The sequence below is a fragment of the Sylvia atricapilla genome, chromosome 4 (assembly GCF_009819655.1).
Source record: "Sylvia atricapilla isolate bSylAtr1 chromosome 4, bSylAtr1.pri, whole genome shotgun sequence".
Classification (NCBI taxonomy): Eukaryota; Metazoa; Chordata; class Aves; order Passeriformes; family Sylviidae; genus Sylvia; species Sylvia atricapilla.
The window spans coordinates 30,042,527-30,051,105 of NC_089143.1; the positions used below are offsets into that span (position 1 = coordinate 30,042,527).

General features: G+C 42.4%; 1 long non-coding RNA gene across 1 annotated transcript; it reads left to right on the forward strand.

The window, feature by feature from the left end:
* Positions 1 to 566: 566 nt before the first annotated feature.
* On the forward strand, positions 567 to 4,825 carry LOC136359914 (uncharacterized). Its single transcript, XR_010743378.1, has 3 exons — positions 567 to 1,126; positions 2,427 to 2,685; positions 4,040 to 4,825. It is a non-coding gene; the product is annotated as an uncharacterized lncRNA (long non-coding RNA).
* The last annotated feature ends 3,754 nt before the right edge of the window (positions 4,826 to 8,579 follow it).

The following is an 8,579-nucleotide window of genomic DNA, read 5'->3' on the forward strand; positions in this document are numbered from 1 at the left end:
CCAAGCCAACAATACACAAACACACTCATCCCAGTGAAGGCGGTGGATAAAAGCTAAAGGCAAAGAGGGACCCAGGTCAGAAAAACGATTGTGGTTCCTGGTTTTGCTTTTGCGATTGCTTCACTTTCTAAATAACATTCAGGTGTACTGTAGGCAGGGGTGGTAAATCCCACGTCATAACCATCCCGAAATTTTTCTACAGGTACAATTCAAACATTCCTTCTTTTTCTAACTAAATAATAATAATAATCCCAAATGCGTGGAATTAAGGTTCTACCAGGATTTACACTTCCAAATAACCATCGGGCAGCATCCCGGCACCGAGAAGCTCCACTGCAGCGAGTGCTAATTTTCCGTAAGGACACCTTTCCCCTCTTAGCGAAAGCGGGCTGATAATTTAAGTTTGTGAAGTCACATGTAGCTTTAAATAGGCATCAACATTAACAATCACGAACCCCGCGTTAATAGCTCCTAAATACCTCGCTAACAGCCCCCACGTGGAAAGAAATCCCCAAGTGTTATAAATTCAGTTTAACGACCAGAAAATCTCCTGGGCAGCGGCGAAATCCGAAAACTCCCTTCTCTGAGTTCCCTGTCTTTGATTTATTTTTAACTACAGGCTCATGGGAACGCAGCGCTGGAAAATCACGTCCAGATGTACCTAAAGAGGCTCTTTCTCTGCTGAAACCCTCTCTCCTAAAGGGAGTGAGAGAAAAAAAAAATCTTTGAAATAATTTGAATTTTGGTTTTAGCATGGAACTAATTGTAAAAAGAAGGGGCAAAGCGGCTGCTGCGTTCTGTGCAGAGACGCGCAGCGAGGAGGGAGCAGCTCTGAAAATAGAGCGCAGAGGAGCTGGGCTCCTCCGGGGCAGGCTGGAGGGGTGGAGAGGAGGCAGCGCAAAGCCCGTGGCTGTCGGTCCTTTTCCCATGCATTGGGAAGATCCCCGGGTTTGCCCGGAGCCGGGCGAGCTGCGGTCAGGGCTGCTTCTCTGTGCCGGGCTGCGCGCAGGCGGTGCCGCTGCCTCCGCTCCTGCTCTTTCCGCAGTGTCCAAGATTTGGCTGTAACAGTGAGTTTGCACGAGGAAGGAAGAGAAGCGGCCCTGAGAAATGAATTGGCTTTTCCCAGGTAAGAAATCTTTTGCTCAAGCCCCAGCAGGGACTTTTTTAGTGCCTTGAACGAAAAACGTGTATTTCAGATCACTTTCACAAAGTTTATTAGCTTTCTGGTTCGGCAATTCTTTTATTTATTTATTTATTTATTTTTCCTTTTGAGAATTACATCCGAAATGGAATCGGGAACGGGAAGCAAACATGGCTGTGCTTGCTGCTTGCTCTCATTTTATCTATTCCGTCTAATATTCCATATAATAACAGCAAATAATGATAGGATCATTCATCCCCTTTCAATTGTACAATGATGAATTATTCTGGTACAGTAACTTGGGGCTGGATGTACCTGTATAGATTTATTTTAAGATTTTGCTTCCCGATGAGAGATTAACAAATTGCCTGAGCAGCCGCCTGTATGGAGAGTACAAAGCTGTCTGTCCTCGCCTTAGTATCGGGTATTATAATTTAAATCCACTCCTTTTCACCTCGTATTATTGGAAAAGGTTGTAGGGAGCTGGCCTTTGTTGCAGGAAATCCCATTTAAAAATTGCTTTATAGGCCATTTACTGCAATCCTCGACATTGATCTCATTACAGCTCCCTCTCACTGCTGTTTATAAATCCTAGTATTTACCAGCCCTTGGCAGCCATGCCTGGTGGCATTGCTTGCTAGGGGCTGTCACTAGGAGGAGGATAAGAAATGGAGGTTAGGTGCCACTTTCTGGATGGTTTTGTCTGGAGGAAGCCTTGTTATCTATTGGAACAGTCAGCCAGAAGTGAATTTTGTACTGACTCATCCAGTATAATCTCTTAAACCTCCGGGCTGTCCATTTGCAGAGGACGTGGAGTTCTGTGATGGAGCCTTCTCACGCAATGGCCTAATTCAACCAGGAGGGGAAAAACACCCCTCCAAGTGGTGGGTTAATTGTTTGATTTAACAGTCTGGAGAAAAACAAAAAGGTAAATTAATAGAATTAATCTCAATTCTGAGCTGGTTACAGAAGCTTTGAAGGGATGCGCTTCCAGAATACATCTCTGGGCAGGGCTGTGTGGTTGCAAGTGTGGCTATATCACTGAGAAGCTGCTGCATCTTCTGGGGACTAGCAACTGTACAGATAAAGGGAGGAGTTAGGCCTTAAAGCTTGACTTTGTCTTGAAACATGAAGCTGCAAAACACATGTTGGTGGAAATGAAACAAAATACAGTGATGAGTGTAATTTTTCTTTCTGTACTACCAGGTAAAGCCACAAATCAAAAACAGGCTGAAAGTTCCTCTAAGGCTTCTATTTTAATTTTTTTTTTTTGTCTTAATGGCAGCTGGATCTAGAACTGAGGAAATACGTGGCTATATTTGAATTCTGAAATAGACAGCATTAAGATTTTAATCCCATTTCTGAATCATAATAAGATAATCGCAATGGTTATGTTTAAAAAGTTTCTTTTAAATTCATGTGAGAACAGAATTGGTATTTAGAATAATGCTTTTTTTTTTTTTTTTTCCGTAGGGAGTATCTGTACCTGATGTCTCAGTCCTCAGTGGGATTTGCTTGTTTCAGTACTGCCAAGTTGTTTTAAGGTTAGCTGTCCTCAGAAGCATAGAGTCTCAAGTTCCCCAGCCAGCACCCTGGAGAGAAAAAAAAAGCCCAAAACAAACAAAAAATCCCCACCCCAGGCTTGAGGAAAGATTAACAAAATGAACAGGCAGATGCTTCCATCTTCTATTTACAAGATCTCGGGAGAATGCTAGGCCTGGCAATCCACAGCATACAGAATATCTCTAGGAGCTCCTTTATCATGGTGTGTCTTGTCTGACACAGCTGATTTAGTTCACTGAGTCATCAGCAGTTAAACTATGCTCTTAAGTTCTGAAAAACTAGTTTTTTTGTTTGATTTGAAGCACAGAGTGAAGGGTCTTGCACTACTTGCTAACTAGGGAGTAGTTTAGGGTGAGGAATTTTTGTTAACACTTTTCCATTTTCAGAGGCTAATTAAAGACAAAATGATACAAGATTGGAGCCAAGATCTCCTGAGTGTGAAATCTGTCATTGTGTTCTAGAGATTTTTCTCTCCATTTTCAATTTGTCTGTTTTGTTGCTTTTCTTCTCCTCACACTTGTTTATTACACTGATTTCTAGTTTGTGCTGATGAAGCTCCCTCTCTGATTGATTCCTGTATTACTGTGACTTTCTTTGGAGTTGGCCTGATGCACTCTCCTGCTCAAAATGGTCAGAACTACTTGCTGAATAGTTAAATGGATTTTTCAGTTCAGTATTTCAGGTTTTGTCCACTGTGTTCATTCACTGGACATGACTGAGTGCACATCCATCTTCTTTATTCCCTTTCCTCACAGGAGTGTCATTTACACACACTGATAAGATTTCCTGTAGGCTTCTCCAGACTGAACAGCTCCAGTTCTCTCAGCTTCTCAGGGAACTATCAAAATCCAACCAGCAACCCAGCACTGCCCCTGTTACCCTAAACCACTGAAACCCATTGCTCACTACCAGAACCAGACATCTCTTAAACACCTCCAAGCTTAGTGACAGCTATTTCAATCTCCTAATTGTCTTTGTGGCCCTTCACCACACTCACATCAACAAGGACGTCTCATCCTGAGGAGGAGAACTGGACCCAGATGTGTCCTGCCATTGTTGGGCTGAAGGAAATGATCACCTCCTTGACCTGCTGGCAAATTCAATTTTAGGATCACACCCCTGCATGGTCAGAGTCTCTAAATTTCTCCTAGGTCATCTACCCTGTCTTCTTTTTAAATTTCTTCAGGATCTCCTTGTTCAACCATGCATGTCTCCTGTAGATTTTGTTTCATTTTCCACACATTGAGTTGGGCTGTTCTTAAGGTTGAAGGAGATTGAAAATCAGTAAGCTTACCTGGGACCCTTATTTTTTTTTTATTTTTCTCCTCTCTCTAGGAAAATATCCCATGGGATTCTGCCAAGTAGGTACCTGAAAGAGCCAGAGTCTGTTGGGCTGTGCTCCTGCCAGTTGTTCTTTTCCTTCCCAAGAAGACCTTCAACTTCATAATTTCATGGTTCCTGCAACCAAGACTGCCTTCAGCCCTCTGAACAGCCCTTCCTCGTTTTCAGGGATGAGATCCAGAAGGGTATCTCCTCCCACCTGTCCCTTCACCAAGAGGGTGTCAAGAAGTTATCCTTAATGCATCTTGAAAGCAGCCAGGATCCCTTGTACCTTGTTGTGTTGCCCTTTTGGCAGTTACTGTAGTAGTTAAACACTACTATGAGCACTTTATAATAATAAATTATTAAATAAAAGTATCATATGAATAAATTATTTAAAAAACCTAAAGAGTATAAATGTGGCCCTTATTCAAACTGATATTTTAAGTTTCAGCTTGCTGAAACTTAAATGGGAATTACCATGCTTTTTGTGGTGAAAAATAGACCCAATTCAAAGGAAAGCTGTAGCTCCTACAAAATACTGTCCTAAGCAGACATGATACAGAATTGTTGTATTAGAGAGGATTTTCCAGTTAAGGACCTAGTTGCGGGTACCTAGATTAAGACTAGAGAATCTGTGGTAGGTTCAGCCTGCCTGGCATGTGAGCCCCAATCCTGCTTCCTCCTCATTCCCCCTCAGTAGGATGGGGGTGAGAATTGAAAGGACAAAAACTGGGAAAACTTATGGGTTGAGATAAAGGCAGTTCAATAAGTGAAATTAAAAAAAAAAAAAAAAAAAAAGTGAGTGATAATAATTTACAATGCTATCAGCAGACCACTACCATGACATGTAACAGCTTCTTTGGAAAAAAAACGCCCTGCAGTTTTATTGGCAAGTGTGATACTGTGTGGTCTGGAATGTCTCTTTGTGGGTCAGCTGTCCATCTGTGCCCTCTCCCAAACCCCTGCTCCCCTCCTGCCTGCCTCTTGCAGGGCAGATTGAGAAGTAGAGGAATCCTTTATGCTGTGAATCTGATGAATGCTTTGCATTGGTCAGCAGCAGGTAAAGCACTGTTGGGATATCAGTGTTGTTTCAGGCACAAATGCACAACACAGCATCACGTGGACTGCTGTGAAGAAAATTATCTCCCTCTTAGCCAGACCTCACTACAAGGCTTTACATTGCTTTTTGGGAGGAAAAAAATTTTGAAAAGCTGGCGTGATCATTATAGCTGTTGTAAGTTTGGGGGGATTTTTTTTTTGTAAGGAATACAATGACTTTTCTGAATGGTTTCTTCATAAAAAATTCAGTGATAGGTGAGAGTAATATCTGATAGAAAGAATAATATAGTGAAGTCAAGGTAACACCTTTTGGCTCTCTGGGAACTCGAGGTGTAGGGCTCAAGGTGAGCAGAAGAAATCACCATCCTCCTGGCACAGGATCCCTCCGTGGGCATTGGGATGGGATGCCAATGTTAGGGATCGTATGGGAAGAGTCTGTGGATAGGTCAGTTTGGTAAGATCTGACCTACTAATTTAAACACATCTTTCTAGACACAGTGGGTAAGAGATTCAGGTAAGAGTGGCTTTTGTCCCTTACTTAAAGGCTTTCTTTGGCTTTGTCTCTAATATTTAACGCCTTATTGTGTTTCTAGAAAGCATCCCTCTCCTCCTAAGCTGCTGCTTTGCTCAGCTTTCTGTTCCCTGGTAAACTCAGGACAAATCCTTGGTTTCATACAGTCCTTCACAGTATCTTTATGCACATAAAGAGTCTCACCGGGATCACACACAAAATATTTTATGAAGAGACTGGCTGTGAATTCATAGCTAGCAGCTAAATAGCCTTCATACCATTTAAAAACTCAGTGAAAATTATTTTATTTCTGTGCTGTTAGAGTTGTTTTACATCCTCTGTTATCTTAGATCACCTCTCACCATCCAGAACCAGAATACTGTTGAATTTCTGAGTCACAAGCTCAGTGGCATTACCAGTGCTTCATCACATTATTGACATGATGGTGAAAGAGATCTGATACACTTGTGGTTAAATTGCATGACAGATTATGTGAGTTTGTGACATTTTTTGGGGAATTACTTTTATCCAAAGGTTAAAATAATTCTCAGACTGTTGATGAGGCCATCGATCATTAAAAAATGGTGTTTTTTTCTTTGAAAATCAGCTCTTGTTTGTGCAAATCAGGGCATGAATACAAAGGTTTGGGGTATATTCTTATTGTATGTTTGAGTTTTTGATATCTTATGTTGAAGAGATTAAAATGTGTTTCAGATGGTTTTTACTTTTAATGGGGATACTTTATTAATGTCTTGTTCAGTGGGATGAAGCAAGCAGAGCTAACACAATAGCTTTCATTGAAAGATACTTTGATGAGGTTTTTTATAGGGCATTTTTCAAAATACTTTATCATCTCTCCAAACACAGAATAAAAAGGCATTTTATTCCCTCAACAAATACAAATTTAAATTATTCCAAAATTCACAGCAGAACCTGAGTCCTCTGTAGCCTTTCGACCTGCTGGCTGGATGGTTGGGTGTTTCAGCAGTAATATAGCTCTGGCCCCATGTGTGATGTCACAGGAGCCACCTCAGCTGATTAATAAGGTCATTAATGCAAAATGGTAATATTGCTTTTGGAAGCAAAATTAGAGAAACCTCACAGAAGTCCACAATCCATTAGACCACAGCTCAGCTGTCTGCATAAGCTGCTGTGTCACCTGAACGTTTGCCATCCCTTGAAGGCATACAGTGACTGAAATCACCTAATGGCTGACCTGGTGGCCCTGTGGTTTGCAGAGAGAGGTCTGAAGGCTTCCCCAGGCACCTTGACAGAAATATTTAATAGGTAATGTGAGCAGACTTTAGGAAGAGCGAAAACACAGCGATTCTCATACCAAAGTGAAAATCAGGGTTTGTAGCTTCCAGAGAGTGTCTGCTACCCCTGGGCTCCAGTCTGGCTTACCCAAGTCAGGCTGACTTTGTCCCAGGCTGACACTCCAGCACACGTGTGGCTGTGGCCCCAAGAAGGTGGCTGCTGCAGGGGCAGACACAGCACGTGCCTGCAGCTGCTGATCACCTGGGAGAAGGACAGCATGAACAATGTGAGATAAAGATCCTGATGGTTGGGGGTCTTCTGCCTCTGACAAGGGATGCGGCTGGACATCACCCTGAAGCTGGCTGGATCTCCCTCATGGGTGGTGAGAGCGACTTGAAGTATTTCCCAAAGGCTGTGTGCTGCTTGCAGCATGAATGCCAGAGGGTCTTGCTCATTTCAGCAGGATGCACACCCTTGGCTTGATTTATCTCGAGCCACTCCAGACACTGAAAATTTTACCATGGGAATGGGGTTTCTTCATCACTGCATGCAACAGGCTGTTCTCCTCATGGGGCATCCATCCTCAAGGACACCCAGCAGAGCCCTGCTGTCCCTGTAGCTGCCTGTCCTCTCTAGAAACATAATGTATTTTTCACTTATTATCCTTACTGATTTATAAAACAGAGGAAAAATTGGAAAATACAGCTACTTCCAGTCCACGACTGAACACGCCCTCAACAAAGCAGGCTTTTATTTGTGAGTGTGAAATGCAATCGTGCATCTTCCCTGGACCAAATGAACATTTCTCTGAAATTTAGGTAAAGCTGAAGATCAGCTCAGCTACTTTAGGCTGACGTTTCCCTGTGTATCACCTAGCAATGAGCCCCTCTTTCCACTGGCTGGTGGCACCATTGTCCCCAGGGGGCTGATGGTGAGTGTTTGGGGTTGGGTCACTGCCCCATCAGGCTGCCCACAGCAGCTGTGAGCTCTGCCCAGGCTTAAAGGAGATGCTATTTTGGGAAGCACCATGGCCCAGCCCAGATGGGAAAACATCTATTTTAGGAAGCAAGCAACCTTGGAGTGCTGCATCCTTACATGTGCAATAAATGTGTGCATGAATCACTTATAGGGAAAAAAAGACCCTTTTGGCAAGTTTACATGCTGTGTAATTAAGAACAACAATACAGTGTGAGCAACAACAGATCAAAGACTAGTGTCAGTGTAAATGGTAAGGGATGTCTATTCTGAGATTTCCAAGAGTTGTAGATTCAGCATTATTTTTAAGTTCTTTCACAGTGCATTATAGGAGACGTTATATAGTCACTGACCTGGTAGTACATGTAAAAAAAAAATGTGTGGGACTTTTTAATGCATCAGAGAAAGAAAAATGCCTACTTTGGTAACCTCATCTTTGGGCAATCCACTGAGCACTCAACATGTTTCTTCCTTCACTTCACACATGCAGCAAAGCAATGCTCTTTTAGAGGGGCACTACCGTACAAAGATGTAAACTTAATAATTTGGGGGGATGTATTTTTTTCACATATTTATAATTTTAGATCACTGAGTTCAGAGTCTTTGAATCATTGAGTGATTTCATGATCAGCATGCTCCTAAGACAAACATTGAGATAACACATATCTTTCCTTACAGAACGCCATTGGCACCAGGTCTGGTTAGTCATGAATCCAACCAAGGTTAGGTGAGGCAAAGCGTAGAGAAATG